The following is a 21,491-nucleotide window of genomic DNA, read 5'->3' on the forward strand; positions in this document are numbered from 1 at the left end:
TGCACACAAGTATGTATGTGTATATATACCCAGGACAGCCAGGGCTACACAGAGAAACCCTGTCTTGAAAACAAAAAAAAAAAAAAAAAAAAAAGAAGGGATGTCCCCGCCCAGGGCCTCACGTGGAAAGAGAGGCAGCACCTTCCCAGTTGCAGGTGGACATGGACTGGGGAAGTGGGTGGGGCGAGAGCTGCCTGGCTTTCATTCCGATCCGAGTGCCGGCAACCCGGGCATCACATGAGGACTTTGCTGGTCAGCCACTTTAGGGTCCCCAGGAACAGAGTTGGCAGGCAGAACCAGGAAGGTACCTCCTGTAATCCATCCAGATGTGCACACTACCAAATGTAACCTACAGCTCATGTTCAACTGCTGGCTCCTGATGCACTAGAGATGGTCCCGGAGGGGCATCCATTGCCACAGTAAAGGGACACACTGCTGCCTCTTGAGGGGGCCTCACCAGACACCAACTCTTAGAGCTCAGAACCCAGCAGGCAGGAAGATGAAGTCTGCCATGACTACCTCGCCAGGGATGGTAACTACACTCTCCTCAGCCCTTCCAGCTGAGCAGGAGGGGACCATTCTGCTCCCAGTCTGGATACACCCAAGAATTGGGCATAGAGATGAGTGCCACTTTAAAATCCTAGTACAGCCTGTCAAATCTATCTCCAGAGGAAGTGTCCTGGGGCATGCTACCCATAGATCCAGCTTCAAGTCTGGGCCTGAGGGGAGGTCAGGATTCAACACCTTACACACACACACACACACACACACACACACACACACACGCACGGTCAACCAGAAACCTGCCACCCATCCTCATAATTCAAGGCACACACAATGCGACACTATGGAGGTGTATGACAGAGAGATACACGGAACCTTAGTGCTCTGGCTCCTCAGAACTAGAAAATGAATGAAAAGGAAAACCCACAGCAGCACCCAGGGCTGTTCCTTTACACAGCAGTGGAATAGACAGAGACTGGCAAGGCGGGCCAGGTCTGGGCAGACAGTCCGGAGGCCTCACCTGCTCTGTGCTCTCCACACAGGAGAGCCCATCACACTGATAACACGGGAGAGAGGAAGGGGCTTCTGGGTCCACCTGCTGGTCACACCACAGGGTCTCATGCACCCCTCATGGTCTAACCTGGTAACCACCTCAATGAGCGCAAGCCTCGGGAAGAGAGCCGCAGAGACGGTGCGCAGCTGTGATGGCATACGCAGTGTGTGCAGGAATGTACAGGAGAGCATCCTAACCCAGGAAAGATAAAGAAAGTCCAGCAGAGAGAGAGAGTCCGGGGTAAGACAGGGAAATGTCACGAGTGAGACAAAGGGAGATAGCAGGACCCAACAAAGCCCGAAGGGAAAGTGAGGGGCAAACACAGATATAGACATGTATGTATGTTTGTATGTGTGTATGTACATGTGTATGTATGCATATATGTTGTATATATAATGTACGTATACACATATATGTGCACATATACATATATGTGTATATATATATATATATATATATATATATATATATATATGTGTGTGTGTGTGTGTATCAGTGTGTGTGTGTGTGTGTGTGTGTGTGTGCCTCTGAGTGTATGTCTGCATCAGGTGAATGGAGGAGCCCACAGAGGTCAAAAGAAGTGTCAGATCCTCTGGAATTGGAGTTATAGTTGGTTAAGCTGCCATGTGGGTGCTGGGAACTGAATTTGGGTCTTCTGCAGAAGCAGCAACTGTCCTTCACCATTGAGCATCTCTCTAGCCCCACCCCCATTTTTGAGACAGGGTCTCCTACTAGCCCAGAGCTTATTAAGTAGGCAAGCCATCTGGCCAGTGATCCCAGGGACCCACCCGTCTCTGCCTCACCAGAGCTGGGATTACAAACAGATGCCACAATGCCTGGCTCCTTTACATGGGTTCTAGCATTATTAAGTGAGTCATCCACCAGCTCTAACACCCCACATACCCATCTTTTTAGAGCTGTATTTGAATTACTGTTTGTCCCCTTTAAAGAGCCATGTTCAGGGGCCTGAACAGTCTGCTCAGTGGTTGAGAGTATTCAAGTTCAGCTCCCAGAACCCATATCAGGTGTCTCACAACCACCTGCAAACCCAGTTCCAGGGTACCCAACACCTTCTTCTGGTTTCCTCCAGCATATACACAAGTAGTACCTGCACACGTGTGCGCATGCACGCATGTGCGTGCGCGCACACACACACACACACACACACACACACTCAGGCACACACACACACACATCTCTCTCTTTTTTTTTTAATGCTAACAGCCAGAGTGGCACACACCCATAATCCCAGTTCTTAGCTGCCTGGAGCAGGCATAAATAGGAAATCACAACTTCAAGACCAGCCCGGGCTAACCCATGTCTAAAATAAAATAAAAACAACAGTATCTAGCTATCACTGATGTGTGTTCATTATAGTATGTATACAGTTCTTCAGCTGTCAAAAACTCCATTGAAAAAAACAAACAAAAAAACCAACACTGTAGCCTTGCCTTCTGACATCAAGCTGATGAAAATCAAGATTTAAGAAAAATCAGAGGCACTGTGCAGCCATGCCCCCTGCTAGTTAGGAGCCCTACTTAATGACAAGCTGAGGAGGGAAGGCCTTCCTAGCCTGAACTCCTTGGAATGTGTGCCCTGTCCTCCACAGGCAGACAGGATGCAGTCCCCCGAGACAGCTGAGTCATTTGGCACACTTAAGTGCGCTGTTCTGTCGGAGGCTTGTCGCTGTTTAATTCCTCTGGGATCACACAGATTCCCCACCACATTTGTGGTTTCTTCACCCTCCCTGGCAATCCCATGTCCACTTTCCCTTTGTAAGTCTACAACAGCTGTGGCTCAGTTCCACCCCTGGCTTGAGTCAGGAGCACGGGGAGATTCATACCCACAAATCGTGCAGGGACTGCAGACACGCTCGCTCAACATGTGTGCAAAGCATCCCAGAGAGACAGATCAGTGGCACAGCCCCTGCCTTTCAAGAGTGAGGGCCTGAATTCAGACCCCCAGGACCCACATATAGAGACTGGGTGAAGGGTGTATGTCTTTAATCCTAGAAATGCTGGGATGAGAGGTAGAGACAGCCAGCTAGCCTGGCATGTGACCTGAGAGTCACAGAGGAATAAGACATCTTAGGATGAGCCGGGTGTGGTGGCGCACACCTTTAGTCCCAGTGCTAGGGAGGCAGAGGCAGGAGGGTCTCTGTGAGTCTGAAGCTACCTTCAAACTACATAGCAAGTTTCAGGGTGACCAGGGCTACTACAGAGACAAAGAAAAGAGAAGATTCTAAAGGGGAAGAAAGAAATCTTAGAATGCTTAGGGCTGAATAAGGAAAACCCATGTATAAGATGGAACAGGGAAGAGAAAAAGACAAGAGAGCCGAGAGGGGGAGCCAGAGCACAGAGACAATGCTAAAAGCTACACTTGAGGACTCAGCCAGTAAGCGCTGACAGGAAAGCACAGGGACCTGAGTTTGGTTCCCGGAACCCCATAAAAACTTAAGTGTGGTGGCATGCACTTGAAATCCCAGCACTGTGAAAGTGGAGATGGAAGGTCCATGTCTTGTAGTGCTCCAGGTCCAGTGAGAGGCCCTGCCTCAAACAACAGGCGGATGGCTTCTGAAGTGAACAGATCTGTGTGTCTTTCTGTCCCTGTCTCATGACACATGTGCACGCACTCTCTCTCTCTCTCTCTCTCTCTCTCTCTCTCTCTCTCTNACACACACACACACACACACACACACACACACACACACACACACACACACAGAGTTAAGTTTCAACTTCAGCCTAGCAGGAGGATATGTGGGAAACACCTAAGTATGGAGAAAAGAGAAGGGTTCATGCAGGCTGGGTTACTGAAAAAGCAGGCCTGACCACGATGGCCAAAGAAGCTGCCAGTCTCTCTGGTGAGGCAAGTTTGCCCCTGAGAGAGAGGAACAGGGATGAAGAGTGGACCGCCAGCCAGATGAAGCACAGGGTTTCTCTGTGTAGCCCTGGCTATCCAGGATCTCATTCTGTAGACCAGGCTGTCCTCGAACTCAGAGAGATCCTCTCACCTCTGCCTCCTGAGTGCTAGGATTAAAGGCTTGTGCCACTCCTGGTTGATGCACAGGATTATACAGTGAGGAGACAGAATGGTTCTGTACTACGGTCCTGATGACACTGCCACGGGGACACGCTTTGCTCCCCTATCCTCTCCTCCCAGCACTGGCCCTGGTGCCTGGTGTTCTGTCCCCATGCGCAGAACCTGGCACTTCCCTGAAGGTAGAGGACGAAGGGTCACTCAGCCTAGGCTCCTGTAAGTACTGAAATGTAATAACCTCAAGATAACATCATGGCGACTCCTGTTTTCTAAATCCTGGCTCGCTCTTCCTCCCCGCGCCTGTCTCTCTTTATCTTTGTCTTCTTTTCTCCCCTTCCCCCTCCATGGGCCGGTGAAAATGAGCAAGGTACCCTGTTAGCGCAAACCGAAAAGCTGACTCCTGGTGGCAGATACACAGGGATCTGGAGCCAGCTCCTTCCTACAGAGAACTTCACAGAAGACAGCAGCCACCTGGCGCCACGCTGCTCGCTGTAAGGAGCAATGAGTCTCTGAGTAACCCCGAGTGACACCCCAACCTCTGGCCCACAGGAAAGGTGAGATGCCATGAAGCCCAATGTGTGGGGTAGCTGCTGCCATAGAAGGAGATAACGGAGGCTCAGGAAAACGATGTGTCACCCAACAGGTCCAGGGGATCTGGACTCACTGCAGATATGGAGCAAGGATGTTAAAACATATCTTCCAAAAAAATCCAAGGGCTAAGAGAATGGCTCAGCTGGTACAGAGTTTGCCTTGTACATATAAGATCCTGAATTTGGTCCCCACCACCCATGTAAGACATCAGACTGTAGCTGTAACCCTAAGGCAGAGCCCTAAGGCTTGATAGACAAGCTGCCTAGCAAATCAGGGAGCTCCAGGTTCAGGGAAAGACTGTCTCCAAAACAGAAGATGTAGAGCAAAAGAGGAAGACATCTGACACTAGCCTCTAGCTTCCACACACATGCACACTTATATACACACATGCACGAAAATGTGCATTCACACAACACTTAAAAACCAGGCGCAGACTAAGAGCCTCCTTAAGGAACATTGTCTCCAACCTCACACAGGCTCCATCTTACCTACTTTTCTATCACTGTGATTTAAAAAATAAAATAAAATAAAATCACCATGACAACTTAGAGAGAGAAGGGTTTATTTGGGTCTTATGGTTCCAGAGGAATAAGAACCCATGGCCATCATGGAGGGTGGGGAGTGAGGCAGCAGGCAGGCAGGCAGGCATGGCACTGGAGCAGCAGCTGAGACCTCAAGTCTCACTCCACAAGCAGGAAGCAAAGAGCATACTGGGGATGCCACAAGGCTTCTGAAACCTAAAACCCATCCCTACTTACACACCTCCAACAGACCACACCTCCTAATCCTCCCAAATAGTTACTAACTAGGGACCAAGTTTTCAAATGCTGGACTTCTGGGGAATGTCTCCTCCAAACCCTCACTCTTTTACCCATAGAAAGAGGCCCCCACCTACTTCAGGCCTATAACCAGTACAACCTGGATTCTAAATCACAAGGAAGATGCAGGAAACGGGGAGTGGGGTGGGGAGTAGACTTGCTTCCAAACAGACACAAAGAGTTCCAAACAAACTTTAACAAATCTACAGAAGACTGCTAACATATCATAAATACGTCTCATGGGGCTGGAGAGATGGCTCAGTAGTTAAGAGCACTAACTGTTCTCCCAGAGGTCCTGAGTTCAAATCCCAGCAACCACATGGTGGCGCACAACCATCTGTAATGAGATCTGATCTGGTGAGTCTGAAGACAGCTACAATGTACTTATATAGAATAAATAAATAAAATAAAATAAATAAATATGCCTTATGGCCAACTAGAGAAGCTGGATGGTCCTGGTAAAGCAAGAAATTCAGCAGACAGTTCACCCAGAGAACAGGGAGAAGGTGGTCCCATGCCTGCAGGAGAGTCTCAGAAACAAGAGGAGAAAGGAAAACCTTTGAGACAGGGTCATACTATGTACCCCAAGCTGGTCCAGAACTCACTCTTCTGCCTCAGCCTTCTTGTGGCATATGATAAGCAAGCACCATGGTTCATAGAGCCACCTCCTCTCTTCTACACACCCCACCCCTTCTGTGAACTCATTTACTTCCATGTAGGAATTTTTGAAAACATGTTCTTGCGTCCCACCCTACCCGAACTCTCATCCTGACTGTCCCCGGAGCTGTACCTGGGGACTCCTCCTCGGCACCCAGCCAACACGGCCCCTGTGGACAGACCTGCAGGGTCACCCTGTGACCCTCTGCCCCCTTCACCTTAGGGCCTCCTGGGGTTAAGGTGTCCAGCCTAGGGATGTGAAATCCACTCTAAGAGAGTGGCCATCAGTGCACTTGACTTCAGCCACAGCATTTGAGATGCCCTGATCTCCACACACTCAGTACCTGGAGAAGGTTTCTCAGGACTCCATCTATATTGCCCAGCACAGCCTTACATCATTTGTCAAATCCAGGAAGTCCTGGGGATTCGAATGTGTAAAGCAAGCTCTGCGCTGTACCCTAGCCAAAGAACTGTCTAAGAACTGGCTCTTCTCCCCTCTGTCCCAGACACAAGTTGGTTCCCCTCTGCCTATCCTGGCTGTGTCTAAGACCCCCAGTAACCTGTGCACACTGGTCACCTCTAGCATGCTGGCATACCTGCGACCTCATTTGGGAAGGCGATTCCCTAAGCTCCTGCTTGCAAGCCTTATCCCTAAAAGGATGCCGGGCCCAGCATGTTCAAAGCTCAAAGTTGGACATCACCTGCCCCTGGGGAGTAATAGCAAGTCCCTCATGGTCAAACCTCCCTCCTCTGCCCTCTCTGAGCCTCTATTCTCAGAGAGCCCGGGAGGCCCTTCAATGCAGCCTGCTCCCCCTCCAGCAGAGTGTGCTGATCATGAATCAGGAGAGCGGCCAGACAGGTCTGGCTTTTTGTTATATTTTCTGGGATCTCTCTTTGACACTGCTAACTTCTTCAACTCTCCTGTCACTCCTGATTCAAGAACATGTAGACAGGTGACACATCTTAGGTGTGCAGCTCACAACTTGAGCACACGGTGAGCCAGCACTGAAGTCGTGAGCTAAGTCTGCTGGTCCATCAGAAGCTGCCTGAGTACCCTGCCTTTGAGGCCACAAGTCTGCCAGGGTGTGGGCTCTGAGTAGAATCAAGCAGCACACACACGTCTCTTCCTCCCTTGTCCATAGTGTGTGTGTGTGTGTGTGTGTGTGTGTGTGTGTGTGCGTGTGCGTGTGTGCGTGTGCATGTTATCCATGTGCCACAACATGGAGGTCAGGGGACAACTTTCAGGAGTCAGCTCTCTCCTTCCACATGTGGGTGGTAAGGATCAAACTCAGGTCACTGGGCTTGGCAGCAGACTCCTTTACCTGCTGAGCCCTCTCACCGGCCTCTCACTCTTTTTCTTCACAGCTATTGCCTTGACTCATCCGCTATGTGAACATGGTACTCTCTGTCATCTATTCATGGGCTACCTGAAGCTGGGCTGTGGAGCATCCTGAACAAAGTTTGTAGCGAAGGAGCCTGCCTCCCTCCCTCCTTCCCCCCTCCCTCTCTCTTTCCTTCCCTCTCTCCCCCACCCCCACCACTGTGTTACACACCCTGGTGCCCCCTTTAGAGCCATTATGCCATTATTAAACCAAATGAAGTCCTTAACACAGGGCACCTTTGCATTACTCCTTTGTTACTGCAACAGTGGTGCCACCTACAGGAGGACAGACACTTTGGGGCAAGGGTTCTGGGTGCCCACTCCCTATGTCCTTGGCAGTGTAGTGGTGGTGGGATCACATGAAGGAGAGCTCTTCATCACTTCCTGGCAGACAGGAAGCAAAAGAGGGGCAAGAGAAGAGCTAGGGGAGAAGTGCCTCTAAGAACATGCCTCCAGGGACCTATGTCCCCTCAGCAGGCAGCACTTTCTACCTGTTACCACCCACTTAACAACCCTGCTGCATTATCCCTGCATCCAGGCGCTAACCTGCTGACTGCTCAAGATCGATTTGTCTTTGGAAATCATACACAAAAATCACAGACGCGCCCAGAGCTGGGCTTTTCTAATAGTGTAGGTGATTATCAATTCCATCGAGCTGATAGTTAAAATTAACTGTCACAACTATGATACCATGACAGCAATCTGACCACCGGAAGGGTATCTTCTCAATGGCTAATGAGGAGGTAGATCTTACAGGGCGGGTACACTGATCTGGAGTGGGACTGTGTGACTTTAGCACAGTGCCCACAACAGTATCCAACTTCAGACTGACAAACTATCCATTTGTGGAGGGTTTAATATCTTGGACTAAGTAGCCACAACCACAAAAGCATGCTTCACAGTGTGTGTGTGTGTGTGTGTGTGTGTGTGTGTGTGTGTGTGTATGCACACACAAGCTACTCTTCCATTTTCAATGACAACAGGAATTTTTAGAGTACTACAGCACTCTATAAACAGTTTTTGAACACTTCAGCTGTGTCTCCTAAAGGGAGCACAGTAGATACACATCTGGCCAACAGTGCCTCCCCGCAGATTTTGTAGGTCCCAAGAAGCCTGGGCCAGGCACAGTGGCTGTCCCACAGCATGCCAGCACTCACGGCAGGCGGCCTCGGACAGCCTAGCCACCCTGGTGAGGTACTCCAGCATCGGTCCTGCTTTCATTTCTGTATCTCACAACGGCAGGCCTTCCCTTCTGATCTCCTTGATGTCCTTTCAGTTTCTCTGCACGGTTCACTCTCGCCTCCTCTGTTCTGAGGAGCAGGAATGGGAAGGTTGAAAATGAAGCAGTGTTGCTTGAACTCACAGCATGGAGGGAAATTAGGATAACTTCCTAAACTCAGGATGCCCATTACTGTCCATTCAGCACCATCCCAAGGCCCTGAGCCAGGTAGATGTTACAGATGTGTGCAGAAGATTCCAAAGCAATAAGCAAACAAGGGATGGCTAGGTGACCAGCCATGACATCAATACCCAACGGTCACCTGCATACACTGTAACTCTAGCAAGGGGCCAGTAATATAAAGAGTCCGTTTTTAAAATGTTGTTTTCCAAAACAACAAAGATAATAAGGACACCTGGGAATAAGGGCGCAGGGCATGGACCATTACAGCATTCACCAGAAGGATGCTCTACAGAGACAGAGGATGGAGCGTGGACTTAAAACCACCACAGGAACATGTGAAGTGCACAGTGCCTAGGCTCATGTAAGACACAGCCCAGAAAAGAAAGACAATATTTGATTAAATTTAAACTATCTGCTCCTTAAAATAAAATGAAGTAACAAGATGAACTCAAGCAGGAAAGGGAACCGTGAGCAAGGACAATGATAGGCATCTGGAGAACCCAAGAAAGCACAGATAAAAACCAGGCAGGAGTCAGATGTAAGCAAAGGTCACACTGGCAGACAGCAGAGGAGGAGCAGAAACATCACAGAGGAGAAAGAGCAGCCAGCCAAGAAGCACACATGGGGAGCGCATGGGGAACACACAAGGTGAACACACAGTGGGAGACACAGGGAGAACACACAGTAGGGGCACACCAGTGGAAAGATGGTGGGCATACATAGGGGAGCACACAGTGGGAGTATACAGGGGGAGCACACAGTGGGAACACAGTGGGAGTAGACAGGGGAGCACACAGGGGGAACACAGTGGGAGTAAACAGGAGGAGCACACAGGAGGAGCATACCAGGGGAAAGACAGTGGGCATACACAGGGGAGCACACAGGGCAAGCACACAGGGCGAGCACACGGGGAAGACAGTGGGAGTACAAGGTGGGAGCACATAGGGGGAACACACAGGGGGAACACACAGGGAGAACACACAGAGGGAAGATAGTGGGAGTACAAGGGGGGAGCACACAGGGGGAGTACACAAGGGGAACACACGTTGGGAGTACACAGGGGGAATACAAGGTGGGAGCACACAGGGGGAGCAACAGGGAAAACACATGGGGAGAGTATATAGAGAGTATATATACATTGGCTTAGCACAAGGGAAGCCCATACACACTGGGGAAGGGGGAGAAACAAAGGAATATACAAGGGAAACATACAAAAGTTACACGTGGGGGCCTCTGATGCAGGGAGCCCATATCATGGACACAGCATTCCACAACATTCTATTTGCAAAGGGCAACAGGCACCATGTGCCCAAGAGCACAAAGTCAGTCTGGAGCTCACTGACCCATCTGAGGCATTGAGATTGGGTGCTGAACGGCCATACACATTTGCACAGGACATGTGTACAGAGCCAGCTTAAGGTAAGGGGACCTAGCTGAGGGCCTGTGTGCAAACACATGGTCCTGTCTGGTAAAGCATCCTCTGCAACCACCCCATCTTTCTTAGACCACAGACAAGGAAGTCGTTGTTTCTCACCTGGCACTCAAGCGCTCTCTGCCCCGCTCTCTGTCCTCTAACCTCTCAGAGGGCACGGGTGGACAGGAGGGACTCTTCGGCTTATGTGTGCACAGAATCACTTGCTGCTTCCCTTGTGTATGCATGTTCTAGAAGGATGCCTTGGTCCATTTCACGGACTCAGTCATCTTATCTCAAGAAATGAGGAAGGGAAGTTAGCGGCTCACTGGTGAGCCTGAGGATGGACAAACAGTCCTGCTGATCAGGCACAGCCCACACTAAAGTAGCAACTTGCACCAAGTCCAGATTTCAGGATTTTTTTTTTGAAGAACAAAAACTAGTAACTTGAGTCCCGTGACTCCCTGGCCACATTTGGCTGAGATCAGTAACTGGAGGTCAGGCCAACCAGGAGGTGTCCAGCACAGACCACGCCTTTCACATCTCACACCTATACCTTACTTCCTCCCCTTGCTGCCTGACCCTTGCTGGAATCTGCCCTTAAAAGCTCCACCCATACATAACTTTACTCAACAAAAAAGAAACACGCTACAGCCAAACATTCAGCAGCACATCAACTATATACAAGGTAGTTAGGGCTCCAGGAAAACAGGAGAACCTAGGTTGTGGTCCCCAACCGCTGATGGAGAGCGCTTTGCCAGGGGTATCTGCCAACCCTGACCCTCAGCCTCTCCAGGGTACCTGCTCCTGACTCCATGTCAGTACAGAACTGTGGAGTTTTTCTCTGCATGGGCACTTTCTCTTCTAACGCCAGCTTCTGCCCACTTACTACAAAAGACCACGCAGAGCTACAGAGGCCTGTGAGAGCACGGGGCTGCTCCTAAAACCCAAAGCTACCTGCACTGATGCATCACATGCTAACAGTGGGGACTGGGGACAGCTTCTGCCACACCCTGGTTTTTGTTTTGTTTTGGTTTTTTTGTTTTGTTTTGGTTTTTTCCTCTTGAGTATCAAAAGTTACCAGCATTCAGGAGGCAGAGGCAGGTGGATCTCCGTGATTTTGAAGCCAGCCTAGTCTACAAAGTGAGTTCCATGTAAAGAAACCCTGTCTTAAAAAAAAAAAAAAAAAAGTTACCGAACTTGAAGTTGGAGAGGTGGCTTAGGAGTTAACTGAACTGACTGGCTGCTGTCCCAGAGACCCTAAGCTCAGTTCCTAGGATCTACATGGCAGCTCACAACTGTCCTTAATTCAGTTCCCATGGGTCCTCTGCCGTATTCTGATGTCCATGAGCACCATGCAGCCACAGGGTGCACAGACATGCGTGCAGGCAAACACTCAAAAGACGCTAGGTTACTATACGTTGGCACTGGGGGTGTGGCTTGGGGATGTGACTGGTAGAAATGCGTGCCTAGCGTGCACTAGTCAACAGAACATGGCCCCCCTGTGCCAGCATCTCCCCCCAAGAAATGTCCAAGCTAAAAAGACAAAGTTATTAAGCTTTAGGCTTCATTTCTGAAGTGGCTGGAACTTTGCCACTCAGGCATCTGTCATCCGCAGTGATGTGTGGGGCCACATGACCAGGGAGCTCCCGGGTGAGCGAGGAGCCCAGTGCACTCAGCAGGCAGCCTGTGGGACGTGGGCCCTGTGGGCCTCCTAGCTTGAGGCTCTCTGCATGGGCCTGGCTGAGCTTCCCTCTGCTGAGTCTCTTCCTCATCTGGCCTGCCTCCCTCTGGCCCAGCCTCCTTTCCCAGACCTGCCTGGGGCTCACCACTCAGCATCTTCCCCCCAGGGGACCTCTTGCACTCTGAGCTTCATTGCGGCACCCGTTTCCCACGAAACTCTAGCTGATGCGGTCTTCATTTAATGATCTGCCTAGGCTAATGAACCACTGAGGCAGCTTAGCCGTTAAGAGTGCTTGCTGTCCTTACTTAGGACCCAATCCACCTCTGGCAAAAAAAAAAAAAAATCTCGGCAATCTCACCACACTGTCTGAGGGACTCCGGCTTTCTGTGTTTCTCTCTAATAAAAGACAAACTGGTTCACTCAATCGATTCCCTCCAATTATACTAGAACAATGACCGAGATCAGAAATCAATCGATGGGAAGCCTGACTGGATCACCGGCACATGACTCTGTGAGAGTGTGTGTATATAAAACTGGCACGGTAGCGGCATTCTCTACAGCAACGAGATAAGCAAAGCAGAGGCAGGGGCTGGGGGATGCCACATGGCATGAGGACCACGGATCCCAGGCACCCATGTAAGGAGCCCAGTGCAGCAGCTCAGACCTGTAATCCCAGCACTGGAGAGGCTGCTTAACAGTTAAGAGTGCTCGCTGCCCTTACAGAGGACCCAAATTCAGTGCCCAGCAGCCACGGGTGACTCACAACCACCTGTGACTCCAGCTCCAAGGCAGAGAGGTCTGGCAACCACTTCTGGCTTGCATAGGTACCTGGACACATGCGGCGTGCACAACATACACACACACCTGGTCGGTGAAGAAAGAAATCTTTAAAAAAATAGTAGGGGCTGGAGAGATGGTTAAAAGGTTAAGAATGGGCACTGGCTGCACTTCTAGAGGGCCATTCGATTCCCAGCACCCACATGGTGGCTCACAATAATCTGTTACTCTGGTTTCAGGAGATCTAGCGCCCTCTTCTGGCTTCCTCCAATACCAGGACAAGTGTGTAGTGTCATCACATACGTGCAGGCAAAGCACTCACACACCTAAAATAAGAATAAAGTGGAGAGCAATTGGAGGAAGCCAGCCAATGTTGATCTCTGAACACAGCCCCACCCCTATGCATACCCACACAGGTACACATGCACACTAAATAAATAAACTTGTTTTACAAGCAGGGACGAATGTAATATCAGCGAATACTAGTGAATGCTCCAGTCAGCAAATTGTTAGAGGAAGAACAACCTTAGCCAGCCAGCAGAGACAGGGAGACAGGGCCAGCAGAGACAGGGAGACAGGGCCAGCAGAGACAGGGAGACAGAGAGTCAGCAGCAACTGGGAGAGCCCCTGCCCTGCAGTAGCTGGGAGAGCCTATGTCCTGCAGCAGCTCTCTACCACACTACTCTACATCCACTGCCACTGTCATTTATTCTGGCTCTCACCCCCACTTCCCAAAAGGAATGGAGACACTGCCCATTAATGATGCATGGCTCCTGGGTCACAGAGGGACAGGCCTTTGGACCGCTGGCACCCTGATCCAATTGAGAGCACCTAGCTTCTTCAGCTTAACGTCCTAAGTGATGTGAAGCACTCCGGCCAGGAGGGAGACTTCTGCCTGTCATAGCCAGAAAGACCCGAGTGTGCCTCCACTCACACCAACTGACATCTAAAACATATCCTGCCTGTGTCTCTCCCATCCACATGTGAGAAAGAGAGGTAGCCATGGGCAAGGCACCCAACTAGTCCAGTAGCCAGTCACAGGTACAGCAAGACCCACGAACCTCATCAGCCTGTCTCTCCATCCCTGCAACTAAGCACAGATATGCCCAGGTGACAAGTGTACACGGCTGGACTTTGGCTGACAAACAAGATCAGGCCATGCCGGACTCTAAACAAAGCAGTAAGACTGTCCAAAGAGGAACTGCTCTTGCAACCGCCTGAAACAAAGCATGGTGAGGTTAATATGCTCAAATTAACCCTGCAGTCACGACGAGGCTGTTCTAGGAATGACCCCCTGTCCAGTTACTCACTTTACAAATCGGGGAAAAAAACCATTTACATGGTCCCAGTGCTCTTCAGTTAGTGGATGAGGACAACCTCCACGGAGTCCGAGACCCTGAGCAAATGTTTGACAGAACTCAGCACAGCCCTAGAGCAGCAGAAACTTCTTAATGGGAAGACTAAGCAGCTCATGTCAGACAAGTCAGCAAGATGCCGCTGGCCGAATGTGGCCGGTCACACCCAGAGACAAGCTGTTCAAACCTCACCACCCACAGCACGAGATGGGAAACATCACAGAGGTATGCAAAGGCCAATATGTGGTTCAGAGTCTGTCAGCGTTCGAGAGAAGGGATACACGCAGTGTGGGATACATGCAAGGAACGCAGGGAAAGCAGCCATTGTTCTGGCAAGAGAGAGAGTAGGGGATGCCAAGGGTCCAGCACTAGATTGGAAAAAGCAGTAACACTGCAAAGCCACAAGTCAGAGAAGGGGACACTCACACAGTTGGTACCAGCTCCATCCTCTGAGAGGCTGGACCAGTTAACCAGCACCAACTTGTTAGGCGTGAGCTTGGATTAACGATGCCATTCTGACTCCCGGAATAACAATAAACTTCCATCTTTGCTCATCCCATACTATACAAAGATCTTATTATGCCCTACCTGCCTCCAAGTGGGCCGGAGACAGAAGTATACAGATTTTTACTACCCTGACGGGGCTGGAGAAAATCAGAGTCCCTTTGCTCTTCATTTAAATTCTGGCTGTGGCAATTTGTGACATACTCCAGGACAAGTGGCTAGCCCTTCTCCTCAGACCCCAGTGTGGTTCAGAGTCTGTCAGCACAGGGTAGCAGCTATATGCCCCAGAAAAGAAGTAAACAACTCTGTAGTAGTAGATGTTCCTTTTGTAACTCCTGAAGTAGATTGGTTACTTTCTGTTCAGTTTCCCCAGTCCCCTAGAACACACAGACACTGTCCTTCCCAAGTGCTGAAACAAAGCATGGTGAGGTTAATATGCTCAAATTAACCCTGCAGTCACTACAAGTCACTCACTGGGAGCAGCTTAGGGTGAGACAGAGACCTCCCTTCATCTCCAGCATCCCTCCCATCTTCCTTCCCTAGGAGACAATGTATTTAACCCACTTCCCACCAATTCCACAGGCAACTTCTAAGACCTAGCCCTTCTGCCCTGCTGCTGTACAGATAAGCCCAGGTGGAGGCCACACACAAGGCCTCCAGCAAGTCCAGACTGAGCTAGGTCAGACATCCAGCTGACATCCACCTGCTGAGCATAGCCACTCTGAGGAGCACACGCCACCAAGACCAAAGAGAGCCTGGCAATGCGATCGCATGTAACTGCCTTTGGAAACAATGTAATTACAAAGCACAGAGTGTGATACTAGGAATCAATCTTATAGGCTAACTCATAAAGTTGGAAGGAGTCCTGCTTACCTAATAAGGGGAAGGGACAGTAAGGGAGTGATCAAAGTGACCAAGTGCACAGAGACCCCTTTTGAAAGGGGCACAGTCCATTTCCCAATGTCATCGAAGCAGAAAGGGCTCCTTCCACTCAGTTCCAACAGTCACAAACCCAGCACCCCCAACCGGCACTCTATGTCCAATCCCAGAATCCGAGATCTTGGCTCTGGACGAGTCATTCCAATCTGTCTCAAATCCAAGTAGCCTTCTAGTTTCCCAGGAAGAAGAACCCAGTCTCTTAAGTATTCTCTTAGAGAAGACTTTCTACACTGCTTTTAAAAGTTAGGTCTGAAAGGCCATTTCTAAAATCATTTCCCTGTGCCCCTAAACTTCTCTTGAAGTTAAAAGGGAAACCTGAATATATTTTCCACCCAGTTTAAGTGTTCACAATCCTCCTGTCGTAGGTACCTGGGGTCAACTGCTCCAGGGCTCCAGGCCCACCGTGGACAGGTGTTTTCCTCCAGAGGATCTGGTTACTGAATGACCCCAGCGCCTGAGTGAAACGTGGAAATTCACAGTCGGCCTTTGATCTCAACGCCAAAGTCAAGGAAAAAAAAAAAAAAAACAACAAAAACAAAACCAACCACCGAGCCCTCGCACCTTCCTCCAGGGCGTCCCACCTGCAGCCCTCCCTCCGCGTTGAGCAAGCAAAAAAGTGAAACTAGCCCACAGGGCCCCGAAATCAGGCATGGGGGGCTCCCCTAGAGGGAGGAGCCAGAAGTCGAGCACAGTTCCCCACCCCCGGAGAGGGGCCCCAAGGCCACCCAGGCCCTCTCGTCGGGCCCCGCATCCCCATCTCTCCCCGATCGTCCGCATCCCCAGGCCGCCGCACACCCCGCACCGCACCGGCGGGCCGGGCAGGCCGCACAGGGGCCGGGCGGGACCCGGAGCCTCCAGGCACCGCGCTCTCCAGGCCGCGCGCCCCGCGGAGCGCAGCCGGCCACTGCGGCGGGGCCCGGCGACCGCGGGCGGGGAACGACCTCGGGCAGCTTGGCCGGGCTCCGCACCGCTCACCTGCACTCCACCTGCTGGTCGCGGTTCTCGCGTCGGGCGCGCGTGGCCTGGGCCCGGCCCGGCCCTGCGTCGGGGCCTCAGCGAGTGCGGCGCCCGCCGCCCCGGGCCCCCATCGCCGCCCTCCGCCTCGGCGCCGCCGCCACTTCCTGTGCACGGCGATCCCACAGTTCCGCCGGCGCGGGACGCCAGGCGCGGGGACGCGGGGACACGCGCGGACCGACGCGCGGGGGAGGAGTCGCGGCCCGCGGCGCAGCGGCGGCCGCCTCAGCCAACGGACAGCGGGCGGGGGAGGGGACTCGAGGGGCGCCCCGCGGGAGCAGCCTCCACCCTCCCTGGCCAGAGGGATGTTCCTAGACCCAACCCGACCCCCTTTCAGCCGCCTGGGGTCCTCCCGGAGTGCCACCGGGGTGTTCCTGGGCCTAGCCTGGATCCCTTTGCCCCCCCTCCCAAGTTCTTTGGGGTGTTCCTGGACTGTACCTGGACCCCCGATGGTTCCTTGGAGTCCTCCTGGGTTGCCTCCCCCAAGAACTGGAATATTCCTAGGCCAAGCCTGGATTTGCCTCCTTTCAGCCTCCTGGAATCATTCTGAGCCTCAGCCTAGACCCCTTCCCAGTTCCGGAGGTCCCCTTGAGACCCAGGATGTTTTGATGACTCAGGTTAGACTCCCCTTCCTTCTGAGTCCTCCTGGGGACGCCTGGAAATTTGGGGATCTCCCGCCAATTCATTAGACCCAATCCCCCTTATCCTCCTGGACCCCACGCCCAACACACACCCCCATCCTGCCCCCCAAGTAAGGATCCCATCCTGGAATCCTGTAGGACTGTCCCCAGTGTCTGGTGAGGCACCAGGATCGCTTTCACTCCCACGTGCTGTACCCTTTGATTTATTTATAGTTGGCAACTGGCTAGCAACATTGTATCCACATCCGATCCAGGAGGAAAAACATCAATTAACCTAGTCCAGGGTCTTCCTAGGGTCAGCCTTGGGTACCCTCTTCCCTAAGCAGCCTGTTCCATCCATAGTGAGTCATCGGATCTGAGGACCAACAGCCACCTGAGCCTCCCTCCCTCACCAGGCAAGGGGCTGATCCTAAAACAGGCCAAGAAGGACTGCAGGCTCAGGTGCACACTTGAAACCTGTGTGGCCTCTTGCCTACTCAGGCCTTGGGATCCAAGCCCTACTTTCCGAGTTCACTTGAAAACTACTTAGGCCATATACCACAGGGCGGGCTGCCTACCTTTAAAAGCTTCTGTTCTGGGGCAGGATCTCCAGTAAAGTATTTGCCTTCCCATAATGTCACAATTTACTGAGTAATAAATCCCCAACTCTCTTCAACTACATAAGCTGCCGTGACCACTGGCAAACAGGTTCTTTCACTCCAACACGATCTTAATTACTAACTTTAATAACTTATCACACCACTAGACTCCTTTAACAGGTGACAGGGTGGCTACAGAAGAGTTGAAGAGGCTGCATGACTCAGCCAAGCTGTCTGGAAGGCAGAGGCTGAGCTGACAGAAGAGAGAAATGGGGAAGCATAAGCATGGGAAGGGAGGACAACCCATTATCCAGAGGGGTTGAAGTTTATCAGCTGAAAGCTGCATCTCAGCAGACTTTGCTATAAAGATTTCCTACATTGAGCCAAGGCTTCTTTTCCCCCATTAATTTGTTCACTTTACATCCCAATGGCAGCCCCCCTCCTCCCAGTCCTTCCTCATACAGTTCCTCTGCCCACCCCCTTCCCCTTCCCTAAGAAGAGGTGGGTACCAACCCACCCTGGGATATCAAGTCACAGCAGGACCCGGCACAAAACACATCCTCTCCCACTAAAACTGCACAAGACTCCTTTTCAAATATTTCAAACAAAAGGGTTAAAATAACACTTAAGGCTGAAGCATCTTTAACCTTTGAGTTTAATCAAACTCCTTTCCCCATAACTTAGTGGATTTCACAACGGAGATTATAGATTCTGTTTAGAGTCAATACACAGGCAACTCGCATCTGTTCTAACTCAGAAAGGATTTCTTGGACCCTTTCAGCCTATGTTTTGATCTTCTAAGCCCGCGACCCCACCTGGCCCTCCTCCAGCATTCAGGACAAAGAGGCAGGTGAATTTGAGGCCAGTCTGAATTTGAGGTGAGTTTGAGACCAGCCTGGTCTACAGAGCAAGTTCCAGGACAGCCAAGGCTGCACAGAGAACTATTCCCTTGTCTCAAAAAGAAAAGAGAGGGAGGGGAGAGACAGAAACAGTCAGGGACAGACAGAGAAAAAGAAACAGAAAGAGGGATCCTTAGAAACCCTTTAAATGTGTCAGGCACTAAGGTGGCCCAGGCCTTCAATCCCAGCACTAAAGAAGGTGAGGCAGGGGGATTGCTTCAAATTTGAGAACAGTCTACTACAGAGTGAGTGAGAACTTAACTCAAAGAAACACTTTCAAATAATATAAGTTGAGAATACATGGCCAAAGTCATATCCGTGACTTTTTAATAACACAAGTCTCTCCAGGTTAGTGGCTCATGCCTTTGACCCCCAGCACTTGGGAGGCAGAGGGGGGGAGGATCTCTTGAGTTTGAGGCCAGCTTGATCTACAGAGTGAGTTCCAGGACTGCCAGGGCTACACAGAGAAACCCTTTCTTGGAGAGAGAGAGAGAGAGAGAGAGAGAGAGAGAGAGAGAGACTTTCAGTCTTGGCAAATGGAGGAACTCCAGTCACCTCTGAAGCAGGCACTTCAACATTTCTTCAGTATCCTGACTTTTACCATTTCCAAAGATATATAGACAGCCTACCCCTCCCTTCCAAAGGAATGGGTCACAGAGAAATCTGCCAGGCTCAGAATGGGCAGGAATCTCACAAACCCAATTCCTTTCTCTTTCAAAACAGGGACTCTGTTCAGACCCCAACTTTCCTATGCCTGGACTTAAATAAAAACTGGAAACAGTCCGGGGCCCAGGAAAAGCCGATTATCCTTCATGGTTACGCTTCTATGTGGTCTGGCCTTTGTCTAATTAGCTGAAATGCCTCAGCAGGTAAAAACACTCCCTGTACATCCTGAGGACCTGAGTTCAAATCCTGAAACCTACCAACCGGTGGAAGAAGAGAAACAACTCCACAAAGCCATCCGCCCTCTGACTTCCATTTACTTTACAATGATGTCCCCCCCACACACAAAAATAATAAAAATTTGAAAAAAACGGTTAAATTGCAAGATGGTTCTGGTTTGAGGTCTGGGTGGCAATCTGTAAAGAGGGTGCGTTTGAAATACATGTCACTCTGAAAGCTCTGTCCAGCCACTTCCAGAGTGGTTGTTTGCTTAGTGTTCTGATTAGCTTCATGTCAACTTAAGCAAGAGTCATCTAAAAAGAGTGAACCTTAATTGAGAAAATGCCTCCGTAAGATTCAGCCGTTGGCTTCCATTTTCTTAATTAGTGATCAAGGGGATAGGGGCCAGCCCATTGTGGGTGGTGCCATCCCTGGGCTGGTTCTATAAGAAAGCAGGCTGAGCAAGCCATCGTGAACAAGCCAGTATGCAGCATTCCTCCATGGTCTCTACTTCAGCTCCTGCCTCCAGGTTCCTGCCCTGCTTGCCTTTCTGTCCTGGTCTCCTTCAACGATGGACTACAATGTGGATGTATGTGTAAGCTACTAAATAAACTCTTTCCTCTCCAACTGGCTTTTTTGGTCAGTGTTTCACCACAGGAATAGAAACCCTAACAGAGACAATTAGGGAACTTGAACACTAATTTTGCTTGCTTTGGTAGTAGGCCACTTATTTGATGACCTGGCTTGGCTTCCTCTTTAGGTTTTGGGGTAAGCCCCTTCTTGATGTGTGTGGCATGAAAGTATTTAGATTCATCTGGAGTCACTTAGCACTAGCCACTAGGGGATGGATTATCCACATAACCCAGCAGGAATTTCCCAGAGTCCCCACAAACCACACTGGAGAGCATTCAAGCATTTACTTGGATTTAAATTTCCTAAAGACCTTCCTGCTGGGGCTGTGATGTAGCTCAGTTGGTGGAATATTAACCTGAAGTGCCTGGAGCCCTGACCACATTCCCCAGCACTGCACAAACCTGACGTGGAAGCTTTGGGTCTGAACAGTCCTCCATCTCGAAGGAACTGGGTTGTAGTTTTGCAGATTCCTGGGGGTTAAGTAGCATACCAGAAGCACAATTTGTAATAGCCAGAGCATATGTGAGGACAGTCGACGTTTTCTTTTGTTTGTTTGTTTGTTTTGTTTTGTTTTAAGGTGGCAAAGTAGTAAGACTATGAAACAGAAATGGAGGAGCTGAAGTCAGAAGACACAGTAAAGGGAAACCTCCCGATCAATCACCCTCCTACAGAGCAGCTCTGTGAGTAAGGGACTGCCAAGAACAGGTCTCCTCAAGCGGCAGGAGCATCAACCATGCCTAAGAACCATATGTCCTTGGCTTTGATGACTTCTAAAAGGGTCACAAGGGTTGAAGGAGCCCTTGTTGCCATGTTAGGTCACCAGGCTGTGTCCCCTTGTGTTTTGACCATGACCAAGTTTACAAAGTTGTCCATATGGATCTTACAGTTGGGAATTCAACAAGGTTGGGTACAAATGCCACCAGTGCCTGGGTCATAAGCACGGCTTGTTTCAGTTTTAGAACTTTCATTTGAAATATCTCATTTAAAAAAAAAAAAAAAAAAAAAAAANCCAGGCGTGGTGGCGCACGCCTTTAATCCCGGCACTTGGGAGGCAGAGGCAGGGTGATTTCTGAGTTTGAGGCCAGCCTGGTCTACAAAGTGAGTTCCAGGACAACCAGGGCTATACAGAGAAACCCTGTCTCGAAACAAACAAACAAACAAAAAACAAAAACAAAAACAAAAACAAAATAAAAGTTAAGGGGGGCCTGGAGAGATGGCTCAGCAGTTAA

General features: G+C 50.4%; 1 protein-coding gene across 2 annotated transcripts in view; it reads right to left on the reverse strand.

Annotated features, from left to right (window-relative positions):
* The window catches only part of Agpat3 (1-acylglycerol-3-phosphate O-acyltransferase 3), an 83,783-nt gene extending 67,061 nt beyond the window's left edge, over positions 1–16,722 (reverse strand). The window contains exons 1-2 of one of the 2 annotated variants that reach the window (XM_029542077.1): positions 16,591–16,722; positions 15,985–16,069 (exon numbers count right to left, since the gene is read on the reverse strand). The gene's annotated coding sequence lies outside the window, so the exon portion shown is untranslated. The remainder of the gene's footprint in view (positions 1–15,984; positions 16,070–16,590) is intronic. The other variant, XM_021204830.2, reaches the window with a different exon arrangement.
* Positions 16,723–21,491: the final 4,769 nt, after the last annotated feature.

This window comes from Mus pahari, chromosome 9, assembly GCF_900095145.1.
Source record: "Mus pahari chromosome 9, PAHARI_EIJ_v1.1, whole genome shotgun sequence".
NCBI lineage: Eukaryota > Metazoa > Chordata > Mammalia > Rodentia > Muridae > Mus > Mus pahari.